This window comes from Daphnia pulicaria, chromosome 1 (genome assembly GCF_021234035.1).
Source record: "Daphnia pulicaria isolate SC F1-1A chromosome 1, SC_F0-13Bv2, whole genome shotgun sequence".
Lineage (NCBI taxonomy): Eukaryota > Metazoa > Arthropoda > Branchiopoda > Diplostraca > Daphniidae > Daphnia > Daphnia pulicaria.
The window spans coordinates 32,838,823-32,862,458 of NC_060913.1; the positions used below are offsets into that span (position 1 = coordinate 32,838,823).

Below are 23,636 nucleotides of genomic sequence, written 5' to 3' on the forward strand. Positions count from 1 at the left end.
AGCCACCAAAACAGCCAAAATCATCTACAAGGAAACAAACAACAGACAAATGATTTCAATTTCAGGTTGGTTAAATGATATGCGTTGCACAGGCGAATTATTTGGGCTACGTACCAAGCACTTCAGGCTGATTTTAGTAGAAGAGCAAGCATAAGCCTTAACTATTAGGCTACATAAAACACAATTAGACGTTTAAATTGCACGTCGCTATACTAGATGATTACAGTTGTATTAACAAAAGGAAAGTAAGTACTGTACCGTACCGGTAGTAATTTATTTATTACCATTGACTTGTATACAAGGAGAGGGAGAAGAAATAGATAATTGCTCGGATAATTGTTAAACTTACTTGGCGATCAAGTGTTGTGTCTTTTCCACCTGTTCATAAACCTTTTCGTCAGAAACGAGCGCGCATTTCCGTGCGACACAAGTTTGCCCAACGGAAATATGTACCAGTTTGTGCCTCTTTCTTGTCACTTTTCTTAATGATGTTGGGAACAACGCATTTATATATGGCAAAAACGCGGGGTTAACGACAAGCGAGGTCAGAAACTGACAAATTTGTATGGAACGCCATAGTGATAATGAATTAAGTGCTTGAAAATTTAGTGCTCGGTCCAATTAAGTGCTCGAAAATTTAGTTCTCGGTCCTTTTCGCCTACTAGAGGGCGGGCCTATTTTTGTCGTTTCTCCTCCCCTTGGAGGAGGAGATCGGAGATATCGATTTAAATGCAATAGTTTAAAAAAAATTGATTAACAGACAAAGTTTCCCGCGGTGTGTCACGCTCACATGACAATCTAAATAATAAGGAAAAATCAATTACCAAGTTTTTCAGTGGGAAAATGTTAAAAATTATAAGTAAACTAGACATGTTTGGGTCCTACATATGTAAACAACGCTCATATGCCCTGTACAAAACATTTAATTATTATGACTTCCACTACTTCAATAGTGGAAAACTTAGATGCTACGGATTACCTGAATGATGTAGTATTTTTCTATATTTTTTTTTGGTCGAAGTTGTTATCCAGCTAAGAGAAAAAGCACTTGGAAAAAATACTTCCATAAGAGACCATGTAAAAAAAGGGTGTGGTTTTATTAAGATGGCGGATTGCAGCATTGTCGGACTACAAGAATCCTGCTATCCGCTTTGTGCAAGAGGTCTATTCCAAAAAAATCCTGTGTTTTTTTAAAGAATTTTAGAGGTCTTTTTTTATTTATAAAAAAACTAAAAAGCTTAATGTACAAAAGTAATGATTTTTTAGATAATAAAGTAGATACCTATGAACAACATCATGTATTAATTTTAGAATTTTATAACTAAATTAAATATTTTTTAACTTACTGTGTCACATAGTACAACGGACTATATATAAATATATAAATAAATATATAAACCCTCTCTCCTACTTAAATTATAGCAATTGTAGCAAAAATGAAATATGTTCATGCATTTTCAAGGGAAACAGCATGTAGTCTACTAACACACCCGTTTAGTGGCGTGATTCCGCTACAGATTTTTAGTAAAATGAGTGGATCCCCCTCTTATGGGAAATTGAACATGGAGACTGGAAACCATATCTCCATACCCATGGTCTAGGTAACACTTTGACTAAATTTGTTTGCAACACTAATTTCAGTAGAAACGGCCAAGTCGATTTAATTCAATCTGGCAACCGAGAGTAAGGGAATGGGGAAACAAAACGAAAGCCAGTAGCAGACGACGCACCTTGCTCACTCTCGCTGCTAACGACTGCAGGGTTAAGAGCTCTCCCCACTTTAACGGTCTGGTGGATGGCGACTCATCATTAATCTAAAACACAAACACAAATACAATCTTGGCCTTCAGCCACATATACTACAACCACAAACCATTAACCACAAAATGGAAGCAGGTGACGCTAGGCGTAGGCGCGCGGCACAATTTCGTGTGCTTTTGCTGCTTCTCTTTTTTCATAATCCAGTCTCAACTTAAGTGCTTCGTTTTCCTTGATCAAAATTTCTATTAATTCGTAATTTGACTTTAACTTCTCTCTTATTTCTTTCAATTGCTTTTGCAGAGCAGCAATTAACTTCATTGACTGTTTGTGTGTGTACTGCATTACTTGACTGTCATCATACGTCAAATCGTCTGTCAAAAGAATTATGCCTTGATCCTAGAAAATACAAGTTAAAAAATTAAGTTAGTAGTTTAAAAATCTTCAGTTTGGTTTGCCTATAATAACAAAATATAGGCCTTTAAAACACTATTAATAATATTCGATTAATAAGATGATACTTGCTGTTGAAAATCTGTAAATGTATGGACATTTTTTTCACTCAAAATAACCTTCTTGTGCTCTGTGCCAAAAAATTGTACGAGGTACTTCTTTTTTGTAATTCCAAGAATCTAAATGGTAGAAAATAAAATGTAACAATCAGATAAAAAATCGCAATAAATTTCAACTACTTTGACAGGCCAGGGTGAAAATTGTTGCGCTGTTGTAAAGATATGTGAGTTGTATCAAACATCTCCAGTCAATCAATCATTCCCCTCCAATCGCAACACATACCTGCTGTCGAATAGCTCTAAATGGCTTGAAATTTTTTTGAATTCAAAACAATCTTGTCGTGTTTCGTGCCAAAAAATTGAACATGGTAGTTTTTTTTATTATGCCTAGAACCCTCAATGTTCTTTTTGCAAATTCGTGTTTTTTCCTGTGAACACAATGTGATTCCTAGGGAAAGTTTTCTAGATCGTTACGAACAATCACTATTACCATGTAGAATTATCAGGGATAATTCCCTACCAGATTTCTCTGGGCGGTTCTTTCGTCGGTGATCAGGAGTCTTGGATCTTGGTGCTATCTTGCAAGCGACTCGAATGTCTTTCCTCTTGGGTGTCCCCTCCGTTATGATCTTAATGCGCAGCGCCTCAAGGTCAGACTCTGTGGCCGTGCTTGCTGATGGGACCGGCTGGGATGTACTGGAGTCGGTGGTCAATTTCTTGCGGAGTGATTTCCCTTTCGTGGGTTTCTCTTTCGGCGGAGTGATCCGTGTTAGGACCGGGCGGAGAGTACACCCGTCTCTAGTAAGGCTCCGTACAAGCTCGTCCTCTGTTTGCGGGCGTCTAGGGGTAGACGGCAATGAGCTCGGGGCTCTCGGTGTAGTGGGCAGAGTCTCGGTTGACGGGACGTGTAGCTCTTCCGGGGTCGGCAAAGGCGGCAACGGGGTTACCGGAGGAGTCAAGATCCTAGTGCGGATGGCTCCAGTTCAAGCGATGCGCTCTTCCAGAGCTCTTTCTGCTCGGAGCCTGGCGGTGATCTTTCCGATGGTAATGACGTGGGGGCCTGGTGGTCCAGTAAATGTCCCTTCGACCAGTACGCGCTCCTTCGCTGGGATTAGTCCTCCTTGAGTTGGGGTGCAGTTGACCTGCACAATGAGCGGAGTGTCCGCTTTACGTCTCCGTTTAGCGTCGAGCTCCAGAAATCGTTTTTCAAGTCAAGGGCGTCGTGATCCAGGAGGGCCTCCTCGTGGATGATGGCCTTACGCTTGGCTGCCTCCCTGGCGTTTAGCCGTGAATCGCGGGCGATTCGGGCGTTATCTGCGAGGATTTTGTCCTCCTCTTCAATGGCTCTACGTTTGTCCTCTGGGAGTCGAGCGACCGCGTCTTTCAGGCGTCTGGCTGCCTGGAGAACCTTCCGTGGTGTCTGCCTGGGCTCTAAATGGTGATGGTGATGATGGTGATGGGGATGGTGTAGTAACATTACTGATCTCACCTTCTGCCAAATTATGATCGAGTTTAACTGAGCTTTCGGAATCCCCAAGATCGGTATTATTGTCAGATTTGGTTTTAGCGCAACGCCCAATCTCGGGTGAATGCAAATTTGACTCTTTAGTTATCAGTTTGACTAGAAATTGTTTCGGAGACTGTCTAGTCTTCTGTCTAGCTTCTTCTTATAATATCTGTGGTGTGAGTATCAAGTGTTCTGGTTAAAGTATTTCTTTGTATTTAACTAATCTCATGCCATGTTATATTACCATGTGTGTATTGAGTCGATGCCATGCCATGACAATATAAAAGGGACATGAAAACTAAATTCGTGCTTCGATTTTATTGAATTCTATCATCACCACCATCACCATCCTCGCCAAGGGTGCTGGGGCGTTGATGAGATGGAAGAAGGGCAATTCGAATAGGTATTCGAGCAAGCGCCAACACTCCCGCTGATCTCCTGCAGCTACCAGAGTTTTTCCGTACTCCTTGATGGCGTCGATCGGTTTGACCAGGTCGGCCGGAGGTGGAATAAATCGGCTGGACACTGCAAGACAGTAAAAAAAGGTTCTGAATTAGAATTAGCTCTAAGAACCGGTTCGAAGGACCATATTCGATTAATAAGATGATACTTGCTGTCGAAAACCTGTAAATGTATGGATATTTTTTTCACTCAAAATAACATTTTTTTGCTCTGTGCCAAAAAATTGTACGAGGTACTTCTTTTTTGTAATTCCAAGAATCTATATGGTAGAAAATAAAATGTAACAATCAGATAAAAATCGCAATAAATTTCAACTACTTTGACAGGCCAGGGTGAAAATTGTTGCGCTGTTGTAAATATATGTGAGTTGTATCAAACATATCCAGTCAATCAATCATTCCCCTCCAATCGCAACACATACCTGCTGTCGAATAGCTCTAAATGGCTTGACATTTTTTGCATTCCAAACAATCTTGTCGTGTTTCGTGCCAAAAAATTGAACATGGTAGTTTTTTTTTTTATTATTCCTAGAACCCTCAATGTTCTTTTTGCAAATTCGTGTTCTTTCCTGTGAACACAATGTGATTCCCGGGTAAAGTTTACGAACAATAAAACGGAATTAAATTAAAGAAAAGGAAAATAATTAAAAAGAGTGACACGGCAATTTAGCTGTTCCTACAACTTCCTTTAAATCAGTTCTTCTCGGGATTTTTTCCAAAGGAAAAGAAAAAGCCAATCTCTAGCGCTAGGATTTCTGACGAACGAAAACGTAGCGTAGACAGATTCTCTGCCCTTTTCTTCATGTGGGATTTATGTATGGAAACAATTTTCTTCTCACATTTGGGAAACATCTTTAACGTTTTTGTTTAACAAAAAAATGGTCCCGCTAGCCTTTACAGTGTTTAGAAACTCTTTGGACAAGGGTAGAGTGTGAAAAGCCTCGTTAACTAATGCTTCCCCTGTGTTTGCTGCAGTTTCCCCCCATAAAACTATTTCCCTTAATTAATGGCTAATTCATTAGTCACCTCTAATAAAATAAAATGTATCCCAAATCTTTTTCGAATTGATAAAAAAAAACAATTTCCCCGTTTTGCCCGTTTTGACCCTTGTGTTACAGTGTAAGGCCAGCAGCATAATTTTATAATGTTTTTGGTTACAAATCTTGGAAGTATTTGTTGTTTATGTTCAACACCAAAGCAGCCATTGCGATATAAGAAAATCTTTAATTTTTATTGTAGATAAGGTCATTCTTAACTTATCCATTTCCAGCCGAGTGAAATCCTTAATCTCTAAGAAATTTTAATAGAAAAATAAAAGGGCCTAGTTTTCTTAACTTGCTGATGGTATCGTGAGAATATTATGTACACTGAGAGATTGCTATCTGTTGTTTACACGTAAAACGGTTTCTAACTAATAATGAGCATGTGTAAGGGTAATGTTTTTTTTTAAATCTACTCTCGTCACTTAGTGGTCTGGTATCACAGAGAGTCTCATGAGTTTCATATTATTTATTTGTAATCCTAGTCAGGTTGTGACTGGTTCAAAAGTTGGTCATCCCTGCGTTCAAGGGTTTAATGTATTTTTTTCATACGATTCAGCAGATCTTTTAATGCTGTCACGTGGCTTATTGTTTGTCTCAAACAGTCAGTACAGTGAAACAAATTGTGGGAATCTATAGATTTACGGTATTCAATGATATTAAAATTTTCCACTAACCAAAGTTTTTAAATGTCTTACAACAAGGCAGAGAATACAAGTCACAGACAGATGGCATTTTTTTAAAAATTCTCCGTGGATATGTTTGCACAGTACTAGATAGCATTTTTGCACAGTCAAAACTCAAAATACTAATTAATTGCAAGCTCAGACGACGAGAAACATCCGGCGAAATGTTCTCCACAATTTGTTTTGAAAACTCGGAAGAGTAAAAAAAGTTAAAGTTAAATAAATGGATCGTAATAGAGTTCTGAAAGTTAAAAGTAATATTTAGTTACGTTACATTAATGAAAAAAGGTATTAAATAAGAGTGTACCTCGTCTGATTCATTCACTGAATTATCGGAAATGCTGGCAAACCGCTTCAAATGGACGAAGTGACAAACACCATTATGAAGAATTGCGTCGTCAGTTAACACCTCTTGTGCATCATGCCCTCAAGGTAAACCTAAAATAACACAGAATTTGCCGGCTCTTCCCTTTTTTTTTGCGGAGCCAATCCGATTGTTGTTCACTCTGCTTGATTGGTTATGTGAAGTTGATGGGGTTTTGAAAAGCTAGATCAATATCTGCACTGCTGAAAAGCAGGTGGGATCACACAAGGGAATTTTGATTCTTAAAGCCCATTTCCCCTTGCCACACAACTGGGAACCTTCTCACCTCCCCAATAAAGAAACAAGTGATGGATATTTGGGCTGAAGCAGTGTCATTTCCCATCAGGATGTAATTTGGGACACTTTTTGCGGATACGACCCTTCTTCTTGCATTTGCCGCATCTGAAATTTTGCATCACTCTCTTCCCTTTTTTGTTTTTGTTCCTATTTCCTTTTTTTTGGAAGAGGAAGGAACATGTATGTATGTATGCATGTAAATGTTTTTGTAAAGCACACTTATCATGCAAGCATGCTACAAATGACGCTGAAACTACCCATTCTCTACCACTACCGAACCTACATCTTCCACTACCATTTCTTTCGCGGTTACATCATGGAGATAAAAGTAATCTTTTCATGAACGTACGGAGCGTTGTCCTCCGAGGGAAACAGGGTAGCGTCTTTGTCAACGACGTACTCGGGGAAGTGTTTCTTACTCACATTTTCACTCAAAACTTACCTAACCTAACCTAACCGCCGAACATTACCGGCCAGAATGGTCTATCGGAACCATGGGTGCCAAAACCAATTATCTTGAGCGATGACTTCATGCCTCTGATACATCGATAAATCGCCACGAGTAAGATGTCGTAAGCGCGATTTTCGTAAACACCTTCTGCTTTTTTCCCAACCTGTAACCTTGAGGCTCTCTGACTAACAAAATCGCCATTCCAACATCGTAATCGTATTCATTGTAACCAAAATGATCTCGCATCTTGGGAATGATTGGTTTCTAAATTAACAAAAGTTAATTTTTTTTAAAATTTCTGTTAACTTTAGAGACAAAATTGTTAAATAATTACGGCTGATTTGAATTGATGGAGGTTGATTCGTTCCTCCAATGAAAGTGCCATCGAGAGTACAAATGAATTACTTTCATGTCTACTTCTGATAAGATGCCGAGCTTCGTAGATGTGCTTGTCGTATGTAATGCACGACATCGCATACGTTGCATATAATCCAAGTCAGTTTTCCAAGTACACATCTTTCTTTTGAAGTTGAGTTCCAAATCAGCTAACTGTTGATTATTAATCCTTTTCAAATTATCTGGTTGAAGATATAGCGTAGCAATGTCATGCAAAGAGATAATTATTTTGCCTTGTTCAATTTCACTTTTAGATAAATTAAAGTGTCATTAGAAACAATTTCGCTTGAGAAATCATAAGTCTTTAAAAGATCTTCCAAAATTAATGCTAGTAAAATAGCTTTTCCCGTTCAAGAACGTAGTACCTTAAGTGAGAAAAAAAAAGATTCAAATAAAATACTAAATGTAGTAGGACCTTAAAATTATAATTCAAACTTCAACGATGTAGTAAGCTTTCTTCCTTTGTACCCAATCCGTTTTGTCAAAATCGGCAACAGTTTCGCAGACGAAATTCAGATCATAAAAAAATGTCTTAACATTCAGTAACATAACTTAACAGTGTCTTCACACATTCAGTTTCAATTTGCTTTGTGTCAGTTGTTTTCCAGTTAGGTTTTTTAAATTATACCAAAAATGTGAGTGTATGTTATTCAACATGTCATTCACTTCTCCCCATTGTGGTAATATTTCTTCGGTCAACGATCCCCATTGCGAAACCAAAAATGCTCCCTTCAAAAGCTCTTTTTTTCTTCTTTTAGGTAGTCTTGAATTTCTCTGTCGCCTTTCCCACTTCTCAAGTAACGAAGTAAATATTTCGCACAATATACTTCCGTTAGTGAAGACGATTGGAACCTATAAAAATGATATACTAGAGTATTACTTTATTCAAGATAACATGCAAACCAATCTCTCGTCAATTAATTTCATTACCGTTTTTGTTTTTGTAGGCTTTCTTTAAAAAGCCCTGCTAGCACAAGATATCCATAGGATATCCTATGTTAGTCCCTTCATCCAAACGACGTCTGGCCACTTTGGGAACTTATATCATATATACGTATAATCAAGTTCATCATCATATATAAGTTATAATCATATAAAAACTCATATCTATATGATTATTTTTTTTGGTCGTCAAATAGACGTCCAATTTTTACGTCCTAAGGACGGAAAAGTTGGACGCATTTAGGACAGTAAATGTTGAATGTTCTGTTGACATCCATCTACCTTCCCAGTTCCCACCGTATATAATCCATACATGATAAAGTCTATAAATATCATATTGGAGACGAGCGGTGTAATAATACATTATTTTAACTTAATTATCTGTAAATCTACGATAGGATTTCTTTGTAATTAGAAAAAATAAATAAATTTTTGTTAATATTATATTGAAATAAATCTTCGCTTTATTCCATATTTAATATTCTCTCCTCCTTAAAATATTTTTGCAATAATTTAATCTAAAACTTTATTACTAAGTGCAAATATAAGTACTAGCATATTATTCTATTCATTGTAATAAAAAAATAAGAAAATATGCCACATCAGAAGAAGATGTGACAAAAAAATAAAAGTGCTGCAGCATCGGTGAAAGAAGTAGTTTGGTGGGTGACCCGACTCACCCACGCGAATTTCTTTTCTTCAATCCTAAAAATTTTCTGTCCCTACAATGTCCTGTGGTGACGTCCATTGACTGTCCACGGTGGGATATCCTTGGGCGCGACATTTGGATGTCCCGCGTACGGACTCAGGACGGACCGATGGGATATCCCATCGTCCGGAAAGGACACACACAGTCCGTCCTGGAAACGTAAAATTGCTAGCAGGGTGGAGTCTTCAACACATTCATATAGTTCACTGATTGACAATGAACCACAGATTCCAAAGTGGGTTGGTAAACGCTGCCACATTCTTTGGCCATTTGCTTAACAATCCTATTAATTTCATTTTCAATACTAATCTTATGTTGCACCCGTTGCAAACAATTTTTACCATCAAGTTACACTGCTTTCACTAATGTTGGCCATCTGAATTATTTTTTAAATAGAATAGAAATAGAATAAGAAATGAATTGCATTCTAAATTTTTAAAGTCCACGAACAATCCCTCAACAAAATTTTTGCTCAACAATTTTCATAAGTTAATAATGTAGGCTTTCTATTCTAATTTACTGCAGAAAGCTTTTGAGTAAAAAAAAACAAAAAATTTTTACTTTACATAATAATAATAAATTCAATTTATGAAAAAGATGTTAATTCACACTTCAATTGTTTTAAAGCTTTAACGAAGATTAATTCACTATAATTAAAGTGCATTTGTTTAATTTTTAAATTTCATAATTACATTTCAACAGATTCTTCCTTGAGGAAATGAAGAAATCCATATTTTACCTTTGAACGAACTTCTTTTTCCAAAGGGAATTTTCATTTTTGATGATTTCATTAAGTCGCGATTAACTTTGGGCAACATTACAAACGTCATTTATTGACACATCAGTATAAACCAATACATATCTCAAAACTAGTTCTAGGGAAAGACTCTCAAAAGTCATTTTAAAAAATTTAACGGAACGCAATTTTACAACACAGTGATTTGTTTGACAATAATTTAGACTGCTTCCCTCTTGCGATTTCAGAATTGTGGGTTCCAGTTCTGGATTATTTCTAATGACATCGTTTATCAAACGAACATACGTTTCAAAACAATTTTAGGATTTCCTATAGTAACGTTCGGTGGTGCAAAAAATCTACTGTTTAGGGAATTGCAGAACAACTTGGAAGAAGCCAGTTTGTTGTTTTCATATACTTATTGCACACGAATAATACCACTGACGTTTGCGCTAATCCTCGGAAATCTGTTAATGAGAGGATTTCCCCTGAACTCCATTAAAAAACCATTACTATCAACGAGTTGTTGACGAAAATTGAAATTCTAGATTCGACAGTTTCTATTCGATCACTACAAGAAATCTTAGTTTATTCACTTCTTCCCCAGAAATCAAGAGCTAGCCAGACATTGACATTTATACCTTCCACTTAAACATAACATAACAAATTGCTCAATCGCGTCAAAAATGGGGAATTTGTTTATTACATTTAAGTTTGTCCGAACGAGTTCTGACTTCAAACAAAATTTACTCTAGTTACTTGAAAACAGACTAACATTTTTGATTGGTATTTCGAAATCTTCGATTCGGTCAGTTAGGGCAAGGTATTCGTGAAGACTTTTGCGGACGTCCTCCCTAATACATTTGTGACTGCGTCGATACGCCCACGCCCTAGCTGATGGCTTATGTCAGAGGAACGAGTTCATCAGGGCCATGTCTATCAAATGTAACATCTTTTTCACAATTAAGTTTCAATTCCAAATGTATTCGTTTTAATTTGATATTTGAGACAATTGTGAGATTGCGCGAGACTCTACTCCAACAAGTTTCTGGTTTAACCAACAAGTTCGACTAAGTTGGCTATATTTCAGAGACCGCAGTCCAGTGTGAATCGACATTGACATCTCACATTTTTTCATCTCACATTTGTTTTTTAAGAATATAGACTTACATTGTGAACTACTCAACATTTCCCAATCTTCTCGTAAGTTCAGCACCCTTTGGTGGAAATGAGCTTAAGTGTGTTAAAGTGAATGATTTAACTGAAGTGAGTGATTTGAATTGATGGAAACCAGTGATGATTGAGATATTTCGGAAAATTTTAGAAAAAAAAGAGGAGAGGAAGGAAATTTTTAGGATACCCCCTAACGGGCGCGGGATCCGGGCTGTTCGCGACGAATAGCCCACCTAAGTCTTCTCTTTTTTTAATGAAACTAAAATTATATCCAACTTCTTCTTGTAAATTCAGCACCCTTTGATGAAAATAGGCTTAAGTGTGTTAAAGTGAATGATTTAGCTTGAGTAAATGATTTGAATTGATGGAAACCAAATCAGTAAAGATTGAGACATCGGAAAATTTTAGAAAAAAAGAGGAGAGAAAGGAAATTTTTAGGATACCCCCTAACGGGCGCGGGTTCCGGGCTTTTCGCGAAGAAAAGCCCGCCTAACTCTTCTCTTTTTTTAAATTAAACTAAAAATATATCTAACTTTTTTCAAAACGGTTTTTTATTTGATGCACATCATACATTTAACTTTTCATTTAAAACAACCACCACGCCCCATATTGTTTTTTGTAGAAGAATGTTAGCTGTTCAAACGTTGAACAAACGAAACGTTTAGCATTCTGAAATAATGCAGACTACATTTGTCTTTTGTGGAGGTTAGCTACTTTTGAGTCCATCAGGGCCATGTCTATCAAATGTAACATCTTTTTAACAATTTAGTTTGAATTCCAAATGTATTCCTTCTAATTCGATATTTGAGATAACTGTGAGATTGCGTGAGACTACTCCAACCTTCAAATTTTGAGAGACGGTGTCCAAGGAAAATAATAGATAAGAAAAAAAAGAAATGTTTGGCAACAGTGCACAAATCAGTAAGCCGGGAATGTCGTATTTTTCAGAGAACGCAGTCCAGGGTAAATCGACATTGACCATGGACTACTCAATATTAAGGACGGCATTCTTTGCTATGTCGCCGTGTTAAAGCTAGTCGGGTGGGGCATTTTCATGAAAATATTAATAAAAAACACCAATAAATTCAGTTTTTTTCGCTGATTCCAACTATGGATATAAATCTTAGTGAAATAAACTAATCAATAAGATATTGTAATTTTACTTTTAGCAGTAAGGGTAAAAGTGGGAAACACCGGTGCCCTCTAGCAACAAAGCACCCTAAGCTCTTGCCAATATAACCTACAAGGTGTTACCGTAAATGAAGTCTTCTGCAGTCTCTGGTTTCAGAAACTCGGGAAATGAATAAATCTGGTAAAATTCGAAAATGATTCGGATCATCATGCAAAACTCACAGTTAGTTTATGAAGGGGTAGTGTATACACGGTTTGAAAATAAAAATTCCTTCTAAAAAATTGAATATATAAAAAGCTATGTGAAAACAAGTTTGGGCCATAAGATAACATGGTTGGCGTCGGAGTGATCCGATACTTTTGGAGCCACTTTTAGAGGCCTATCCCATGAACGAAAAAATCTGAAAAAAATTCAGACAAAACAAAAGAGGTAGAATGACATAAATTCCAAGTTTTGTGAATTTATGTCATTTTTTCACTTTTTACCACCCGAAAAACCAACTAGAAAAATACACGCCGCCTTATGGAACGGCGCGGGGTGATCCCATACTTATGGAGGGGACTGTAAATAAATATATAAACTCTCTCCCCTACTTAAATGATAGCAATTGTAGCAAAAATGAAAATATGTTCATGCATTTTCAAGGGAAATAGCATGTAGTCCACTTACACACCCGTTTAGTGGCGTGATTCCGCTACATATTTTTATTAAAATGAGTGGATCCCCCTCTTATGGGAAATTGAACATGGAGACTGAAAACCATATCTCCATACCCATGGTCTAGGTAACACTTTGACTAAATTTGTTTGCAACACTAGTTTCAGTAGAAAAGGCCAAGTCGATTTAATTTTATCTGGCAACCGAGAGTAAGGGAATGGGGAAACAAAACGAAAGCCAGTAGCAGACGACGCACCTTGCTCACTCTCGCTGCTAACGACTGCAGGGTTAAGAGCTCTCCCCACTTTAACGGTCTGGTGGATGGCGACTCATCATTAATCTAAAACACAAACACAATACAATCTTGGCCTTACTTACTTACTTTTCTTACTTTCTACGACAGTAGGGCTTAACAATATCGATCAATGAAAGTAATAAAGTTACAATCTTGGGATTGATACACAATTTTAACTAGTAACCACTCTAGAATATGAATCATCTTACTGTACCCAATTTAACGGACGCTTATATTTTTACGCAGTTATATTTTTAATTATATCGCTGAAATATTAAATGCTCACTAGGAGCACGACACGACTACCATTGCTCACTATTTGAAATGAGTTCAAAGTTAAGACGACATGTAATTAACCTCTGCGTTGTTGATGGGAGCCGTTGTTAATGTCAATCAATTCAAACATTTTTAATGCGAAATATTTCAGTGATATGGGAATGGCAAGTTATAAGCCGAGGGTTTCTGTATAAACAGAGGCCATCCGTTGATTAATGTCAATAAAGCTTACACAAAGTTTTTTTCCCCTTATTTCACGAAGTGAACACTCACGCTAATATCCCTGCCTACATGTGAAATATCATTAGCGACCACTTCCACGAAGACATTGATACACTTTCAAGTACTTTTTATTCCCAATACGTTAATGATACATGCTCAACCTGTCGATATTTAATTTTGAAATTTTTTGATTTAATGATGTGACGTACTTAATAAGCCACGAAGATTATGATATAAAATAAAAGCCCTCCCGTGGTTTAAGGCTAGTATGTATGCAACGATCTTGAATCTATGGGGACGACAAGTTACAGATTTAAACATATTTTAGTTGACCGTATGTGATAATTTTCTATTATCAATAATGGTACGCTATGTGACTTAACACTTGTGGAAACCAATTATGAACATCATAGCAAGCTAAACAATAATTAATTCTAAGTTCGTTTATTTATTATTAGAATGTTCGATAATTAACTGATGCCGCAATTAAGATTTGAATTTGTCAATTCGATCTCCGTTGACCCACGTCTTTCCGGCCCTTCTGTTCCGGCCCATTTTTTTTTACTGATCGGCCGGAATGGGTTCCATTCCGGCCCTAATTGACAAGAATTTGTTTACCCTTCCCTCCGTATCACAAAATGGAATCTGGCTACGCTTTTCCTGCTTCTTTTTTTTCGTATTCTAAGCGCATCTTTAATGCATCTTTTTCCTTGATGAGAATATCAATCAACTCTTCTTTTGATATAAGTTGTTCTCTTAGTTCTTCCAGTTCCTTTTTCAGAGCAGCCATTTTTTTATTAACTGTTGGCGCGTACACTGAATGGGACTTTCGGATGACGTCAAATCGTCTGTCAAAACGATTACGCTTTCTTCCTGGATATTAATGGAAATTAAGGTTATTAGTTTTAATAAACATAAGAGCGTTAATTCAGTAATGAACTAATAATTAACAGAAAATTTAACTTGAAGTAAGAACAACAGTAGAAATTAACATAATCACCTTCAAAGAAGATAGTAATGTTGTGTACTATGAGAGCAGCGTCGTTATTCAACTGACATAACGATTTATAAACAGGGCGACCATACCATATCAATCATACTGTTTACAGTCATCCAAGGCAACCGAAGCAGCCATTTGGCTCGCCATTGAGCGTCTTCTTCATTACTGCTAGAAGCCATTAAATCTTTGTTTCTATAGGGAAAATATTATATTATTGGAACTTTTAAATTTTGAGCTACAACATTACCTAGCCTAGCATGATAGCCCTCGACAGGACTATCAGTATCTTATATTATATGTATCTTATATTATTATGTATCAGTATCTAGTACAGTTCTAATGGCCACATTGAAAGATGACCACATTTTGGGTTTCCAAATTGCATGCTTGATCCAATATTTTTCGACATAGTTAAAAAGAGCAATCGTAAGAGCTTGGGGGACAATAGAAAATGTACCATCTGCTTCCCATCTTCTTGCCTTTGCTAATTTCTTTAACTGGCGCTTAGTCGCACAAATTACAATACGCTGTGTGTTCCTCTTTGAATCGGTCCAAATAATATCTCTTTGAATAAAGTTTGACGTTAATCGTCTTGAGTACGAGTATTTGTCGCCTTTCGCAGAGGGAGTTAAGATAAGGTTGGTTTTACCCTTTTCGAATTGCGCAGAGTATTGGCCGCCGTTAGCTTAAAAAATCTTCTTTATGGCGTCACGCTTCTTGACTGATATCTGAGAAACACACATAAAAAATCCATGGAATAATCCATGGTTGAAGCGTTTATCAACACGAGGGCGATTTTCCCCACTACCAGCACGGATCGTCATTGTCGTCAAGGAGTGCTTCCTGCTCTTCCGCAATCCGCTGGCGCTGATGTACTTCTGGCATCCGCCGCAAGTGTAGGGCCGCTCGTTGGTGTGCAATCGCTTGTGCAACTTCAAGAGGACGAACTGGGTGAATTTGGCCGGACAAAAATCGCAGGCGTAGGGCTTCTGGCCGGAATGCAGCCACAAATGTGTCTTGAGATTGGACGTGCTGCTGAATCTCTTCTTGCAAATGCCGCACTGGTGCGGTTTCTCCCCAGTGTGGACCAGGTGGTGCTTCTGGAGGTGGGTCAGCTGGGTGAAAATCTTGGTGCAGACGTTGCACTTGAAGGGGCGCTCGCCGGAATGCGTCCACAAGTGAAATTTCAGGTTGGACAGCTGGCCGAACGTCTTGCAGCAAATGTTGCACTCGTAGTGCATTTTTCCGTCCTTCTTCTTCAACGGGTACGGCAGCGAGCGGTAGCCACGCCCTTGGCTTCCGTTGGGAGACGGACTGCCCGATCCGATGGGAGACAGCGATCCGCTTCCGGGTGAGGTGTGGCAGTGCAGGGCCTGGCTGTAGTTGGGACTGAGAGATGAAGCGCTGGATCGGATGGAAGATTCGGACGGGTCACGATGGTCCCGGCAACGATCTCCTCCGTTACCGCCGGATGACGAGGCGGCCGAAGCCGCTGGACTGTGCGGCATCGGTAAATGCAAATGAATGTGAGCAGCGGATGAGGAAGAAGAAGCCGAAGCCAGGGGGTGAGGGACGGTGGGAGTGCTGCCACTTCCTCCACCGGCGGATGCACTCGATTCGGCTCCGCCGTAAGCGTACATGTTGAAATGGACCGAGGAGTACATCTGGGCAACGTTGTTGACGTTGTAAAGTAAACTTCCGGTGGAGTTTCCGCCGGATTCATTATGCGGATGATGAGGAGATGGAGCCGATCGGCTGTTGGATCCGTTGCTGCTAATGCTGTGGAACTGATGCGAATGCGACGGTTACGGGCTCCGGCTGTTGAACGGATGCGATCCGTGAGACGGATGGTGACCACTGAGGTGGTGGATGTGGTGGTGCTGCTGCTTACCACCTGCGGTCCACGACGAAGTGCTGGACTCGTTGCGGATGGATTTATTGATGGCTGTCGTCGAGCAGCTGGAATCCGGGCTGAGATGATTGGGATCCTTGCTCCTTAGGAGATCGCGCACATCCGATCTGGTCGGAATGTTGTAGCGATGGAGTTTCTTGTAAGGCGGATACACGACCGTCGAAATGGCCTCGGGCACCGTCGTCGACGGCGCCTGGAGCAGGTGGGAGGACGAAGGAGACGATCGATGATGGCCGGAAGAAGATGAAGAAGACGGAGGAGGTGGTGGCAGTGGAAGAGTCGCATTGGGCGGAGGCGGCAAAGATCCGGCAGACGAATCCGGATTGGGGTGAGATTCGTTGGCCACGATTACTTGGACGGCCTCCTTGAATCGCTCCCGGTGATAAACCTCGTCGTAGTACTCCTGGCGCAACAGCTCCGCTCCGCTTTCTTTTTTGGCCATATTTCCTTCAGTAAAGTTGTGACGTCCATACTGCAGAGCTCTTTGCAACACTATCCCAACAATTTATTTGTAACAGTGTTATCATATCTCGCATGCAAAAACCAAAGTAAGACCTTATTTTCTTTCAAAATTCCCTTTCCAGTTTTCATTAATCCCGAGATTTCTTCTTTGTTTGAAGTCGATTGATTTTAGTTCATTTTTGGATGATAAGCCTGGATAGCGTACATTCAAGTTTTCTAACATTTGCGCCGGACTTTTTTGTTTCTCTTGTCGGCTTCTTCTAGATTGTAGAAGCTTTCGATGATTTCACGATAGGGTTCTATGTATTTCGTCTCATACATTTGACCAATTTTCGGTCTTTTGGCCCAGTCACTAGTGAATTCGGGAGCTTGGATATTGAGAGAGAGCAAAATGGACACGTTATCAGCTGCTTGGCTGAACGAGATTGCGCCTTCATCTTGCAACTATTAGTAATTGTTTGATCAAATACGTCTTCATATCTTTTCGACGATTTTGGAATTCAAGGTCAGCAACAGGATTTAAATTAGACCTTATCTTGCTGCTTGTTTTGCGATATTGTGATCACATACGAATGTGATGCCTAACACTTTCCTTATAAGACTTCACTGTCAGCTTCAGGAGTGACTTCAGTTGTCACGCCTTCAATTTAGTCGTCAGCAGATGACGAATCGTCTTCATCTGATAGAGATTCCGAATCAGATATGCCTCTGGTTTGCAAACAATCTCCTTCGTCACAGGATCCCATGTCGCCTTATGCTTCTTCATTAACGCATGTTCCATTTGCAGGTAAACAGGTGAACTTCGATGGATTAATATTCATTTCTTTGCCTTCTCCAATATCTAAACGGGATACAAATGAAATGAAGTATTGGTCGAGCCGTCAACACATTGTATGGGAACTCAACAGAGTTTAATTTTCGCTCAGCTATCGTTGGTGGTTACCATCGCCATTACCTAAATGTAGGCATGTGAGTAGTGAAAATCTAGGTAAATTATGAATTCTATTGTAATTTTCAAACACAAAAAAGTATGTGATTTAACTAGCTTCTTAAAAGAAAAAATTATGTCATTCTCATTCACTCGGCATCATTCTTCATTTACTTGGATGTTATCAGTTGCATAGATCGAGCGAAGTGGGCATCTAATAAGGACTTTCCGTCTTTGGTTTCCATGTGAAATAGGTGGGATATTTCTATTCCGTGTGCGTAAGACGGAAAGGGAAGAAGAAGCATCAACAACATTGGAAAACCCAGCATTGTCTGACTGAAAATAAATTTTTTCGATGCTAGGCATTTTTTTCTTTATTGCCAAAATTATCGCTTCAACAATGGAGAAAACTGCAAATTTATTTTGCTTGTTTTCATTGTTTATTAAGGCAGATTATTAAGGCAGACTTCTTTAACATTAGTGGAGAAGTTCTTTCCAAGTCCTCCATGGTGTAGTACTAGATGATTGAGTCATGCCAGCTCATACCCCTCTTTCCATAGTGATCTTTAGTCTTTTTCCGATAGTAGATGGGATCTAGTTTCATCTTTTAGTCAATGGACTCATTCTTTGGTCCTATAAGTCACGCAGTTCATTTTTATCAGGTTCAGAAACTTCTGAATGAAAACTTGCTGATTTACTACTCGAATTCTGTGTCCCATGAAGAGCAAGGCTTTTTCTTGGCCGTCGCTCATAGCCATCCTTGATGACTCCCTTTGTAGTTCAGCAGAGTATATTTTTCTGGTGAGGCGTGATGAGGAGAGGAGAGGGTGGGAAAAAGAAAATGTGTTGACAACATGCACAAAGTGGCGCGTCTGTAACAGTCGGGTCACGAAAAAGTTCAAATTGTTTGGAATGAGTGATGCAGGGCCGTCCGCCAGCATAACATCTTTTTCCTTAGCTTGACCATAGAAGTGGTTATGACTTTTTATATAATTGCAAACTTTTCGTTAATAAATAATACAAAATCCTGTGACATAATCTACAGCTTTCTTAGTTTAGCATCAGAATGTGTCAGCATCCCAGTCAGCATAAAAAATACTAGCGTGTCACAACTTATTAGCTGCAGGGATTTTTTTTCCTCAGGGAATTTTTTTTACATATGTGCCCTGGTAGTTGCGTGACACAGAGGGAAACAGTATCGTCACGCCATCAACTTGAAAACTCTTCGTCCCCCAAGAGGTGTAAGAAACATTCTCCGGCGAAAGAATTAAGGATAAAGGACTTCCTCAGCAAGTGAATTGAAGCGCCAAACGCTTCCATTGCGGCAGTACACCCAGAAAGTAATTGGCGAAGATCAACTCTTGGGTATCTGTAACCATCTTTACTAATTGAAAAATCAGTGTGTCGAATAATCATTTGTGAAATTAGACGAATGATATTCCCATCTCACCAGAAATACGAAATAAGCGACTTCAAACTAATTTATTTACAATTAATTAGGGAGCGTTCATATATTACGTCACGCTTCGAGGGGAAAAAAATATTACTCTGTGCGGGAGGGGGTTTTAGTAAAAAAGCACATCATTTTTCCATCGCCACAGCCCTTTGGGAAAAAAACAAGCTTAGACACGTTATTTCTTTAAAAAAAGGGGTCGAGAATTTTGTGAAGGAGGGGGTATAGCTTTTTGTTACAGACTGTGTGGTGGGGGGGGGGGGTTAAAAGCGCAAAATCACGTTACGCAGTATGTGAAAACTCCCTTATCTGTCTAATACATTTTCTACCCGGTTTTACAGTGCTCAAGAAACTCTCCAATGAAGAAAATGGAATATCTCAGTCGATATTTACTCACGAATAATGATGAATAAGACTCGTTCAACCGATTAACACTCTCTGACCAATGCAATGGCAATTTTTTATGAAAAAATCAAAAGGGCCGCAGAGTTGGTACATAGAAATCCCGACAATATTGTCACGCATCGAGAGCGCGGGGACGTGGAGTCATCGGAGCGGCCGGACTCAGGGATCAGATGCCGCAACTGGAGTGCAAGGAACGGACGGGAATGAAGACCATTGAACTGTAATTGGGTCGGAAGGATGCGGCGTTGAGTTGCCAAAAAGGATTTTAAAAGAGCCGGGAGAGCAGGGCCTCATTCTAAGTCTTGTTCTCAAGTCGTCGGATAGTTGGAACGTTTATCTAGTTGTCGTGTAGTAAACCTTTCTATGCAAGTTGTTGTGTAGCTGATTCCATTTGTCATTAGTGCAATACATCCCTAACCTGGGCGCGCCTGCGTTACATGGTGGAGATTCAAGACAAGATTGTTAGCTTTTCGCAAAGGATAGATCCGCAATGTCAGAACCGGGAGTGTATTGATGGTTCACGTAGCGTGAGGCTGGAGAAAAAGGCGTATCTCGTATGAGACCTTTAAGCGACTACGAAGAGGTAGGAAAGTTGAGGGACGGCTAGAGAATCCAGACAGAATACGCCTTAGTTTCTGCTGAAAGTGAACCCCTTCTCTGGGGTCAGTTCTACAGGTACCTGTTCTATACCTCGGGTTCCGAGGTAGAACAGGCGTTGGAGCAGGCTACGAGGGCGGAGACCGAAGGGAAGAGGGCGGGCGCAGACACTGGGGGGGGCGCAGGTCAGGTCTTGATAAATCCAGTGGGGCACGAGGCAAGGAGTCGCTGTGGGTACACACGAAGAGCAAGAAAAGGTGAAGCGGGAAAATCGAAGGAGCAACCACAGCGGCAGAAAGCCGAGTGCCGGATAGTGGTTTCGGAGAAAGAAGTCGGTGGGGCCAATTTGACGGCCAGGGGGTCGCCGAATAGAAAGACTATGAGGTTCAACCAAGGCAGGGAGTCCAAAACCTAACTGAAGTGGGATCTAAGCAATTTGTCAAGAGAGCAGTGGGAAGAGTCACTAGACCCGGACAGGACGACGTATTTAGCGGAGGGCTCTTGTTTTCGCCAGAAAAAAGGAAGGAGGCAGACCGGGGCAAACAGGACGTAGCATCAAGTTACGAGAGCCTTCTGACATGGATAAGCTTCGCGTTCAAGTGGGAAGCAGGAAGACGGAAGATGGGTAACGAAGTCAGTTTCGGACGGCAACGAAAGTACGGACGTATTGTACAGGCAGTTAACGGAAACTTAGTCTGACGACGAGGTAGTAGGGAGCGGCGAGGTATTCTGGTAATAAATGCATTCAACCACTCCAATAATTTTTAAATTAAAGTTCAGTTTGTAATTATATGTGGTATTGATTCAATAAACAGTTTATTATTGTCCGGGGGTTGATCCATTGATATACGCCATTCCAGGCCAATGCATTACTAATGAGCTAGTATAGGGTCATTCCGCCGAGTTTTTAATTTTTTCGTCCCGAAACTAAAGCCCCTTGGGCAACTTCGAGATAATACGGTGTTAAATACTTTAGGAAATTTTTCATTTGCAGGAAAAACTGTAATGAAAGCATGGCCTTCTACAATCACGGCCTACATACTGGCTATTCCTATGTTGCCGAATGGATCCTGCCTTTCCCATCCCCTTTCTATGACTCATCCAAGCCAGAGTGCCGAAAGTAGTCTCAAAATGTTCCACTTTCCAAAGCTTGTTTCCACCGTTTGAAACTTACAATTCCGTCTAGTTACTATTGTTTACTTAAAAAGTGGTGCCATCTATGTTTGAAATGTTGAAATGCTGAAAAAAAAATACAAAATGGTCGATCTTTTACTTTTTTAAATGCAAATAAAAGATAAGAATGTCACATGGGTTCATGTTTAAAGCATAAAAACGATGCGAACCATTATTAGTTACATTTGCCATAATGTAAATCTACCAGTTTTAGCTTTAAATTTAAAGTTTTAGCTGTTCAACGCAAGTATATGGCCTTCAATTATATTTAAAGGTATATATTTGGCCCTAACTGTATTTCGACGTGGTAATCCCGACTTTAACTCGCAGGCGTCCCCTCGATTCTCAACGTCCAGTTCCTTCTCCTCTGCAAATCGATAGCGAACTTTTTAAGGCCAAAATCTCTAATACACTATGTCTTCTTCCTCGCACTCCCTTTCTCAAAACCTCTGCTGTGGAAGAACTCATCGCAACCATCACCTCCACCATTGCAAATGTCGCACATGCGTCTAAAATTAATCTCCCTCGCCCATGCACTGTCAAAAGATGTCTCGGTGGTCCGAAGAACTCCGCTCTTTACGCTCTAAAACCCGCTCCCACTTCAAGGCGTGGCCCAAATGTAAAACTGCACAAAGCGCGCTGTAATACAAGCGCAGCAAATCCACTTACCATCGTGCTCTCCGTGCTGCAAACTGCAAATCGTGGGCTACTTTTTGAGCCAAGGCGACAACGGGCGATTCGTTCAAGGCCCTAGAGTCCTTCACTTGCAAATCAAAATCCATTTCGCTGCCACACAGTCTTTCCATCAACGGAGCTCTCAATTCCGATCCAGGGACAATCTTGGAAGCTTGCGCGAACCACTTCTTTCCAACTGAACCGCCTTCAGATGAATTGCACAATGTTATTGTCAGCATACTGGTGGTCTTTACTGCCCCCCCCCCCGGTGTCCATAAAGAATGCACGGAACGCGTTAATGAGACGCCGGGCGGTTGTGTTTTTGTCTGCGAACATGGTGACGGCCGGCCAACCACTGAACTGGTCGACTATGACCAGGAAGTGCCGGCCTTCTACCTCGCTGAGATCCGCGTGAAGAAATTCAAACGGCCGAGTCGCTGGTTCGTGGTGTTGCAGAGGTTCCGCCGGTAAAGAAGGAAGTTGGCTTACGCATTCTTCGCATGAGGCTGCGGCGTGGGCAATATCAACGTCCATGTGGGGCCAGCAGAGCGATAGCCTGGCTCGTTGGCGCATCTCTTAGGTGCCCTGGTATATGCCAACGAGTGCCTGGATCATTTCTTTCACCATTGATCGTGGAAGGACGATGCGTGCGACATAAACGAGCATATCATCGGCGTCGTCTATGGCGAGCTGGTGGCGAGCGTCCCAGAACGGGCGTAGGGCGACAGGCAGATTGCTCTTTTCGTTTGGAAAACCTTCCCGTATGGTGGTGAGCAGCACCACTGCTGCGCTTTGCTGTATGATCTTTCTCTTTTTGGCAGCTGGACAGCTGTTCGATTCCTCGCCCGGGTGGGCTTAGCTCGTTTATCCGTCTTAATGGCCGGCTGATCACGCCCCACTGAAAGGTTTGCACTTGTGTCAACTAAAATTGTTTTGTAAACGTTATCGGAATGACGGGTAAAGTACGGTTTGAGATTGCAATCATGGACTCGATTGGGGATCTTTTTCCTGCCGTTGACGGTTCGAAAGGTCAGGAATGTTATAAGCATAGTTTTCACTTTTCACAACGAAGTTCGGGTTACTACTCAATGACTCGGAAGCATGACTCACGCGGTAGCCTCGCGTTCATGTAGCAGATAGAAGGGCGTTAAGCCAGTTGTCTCCTGCCGACTGGTGTTTTAGGCGAAAACAACAAAGTCGACATCATGGCAGAAGCTAGAATACATCGATAGTATCTCGTCAAAGGTGTGATTGAACCATTCGACCAGGCCGTTGCATTGGGAGTTGTACGGGGTTGTTACGAAATGTTGGTCTGCAAGGCCCTGTACATTTCTTCAGCGAATCCAGCCGTTAAATATTTTCAACTGTCGAATATAAGGTATCGAGCGCCATGCTGCAATACTATTATTCGATTGAA

General features: G+C 40.2%; 1 pseudogene; it reads right to left on the bottom strand.

The window, feature by feature from the left end:
* Window positions 1–1,902: 1,902 nt before the first annotated feature.
* On the bottom strand, window positions 1,903–22,753 carry LOC124322030 (annotated as a pseudogene).
* Window positions 22,754–23,636: the final 883 nt, after the last annotated feature.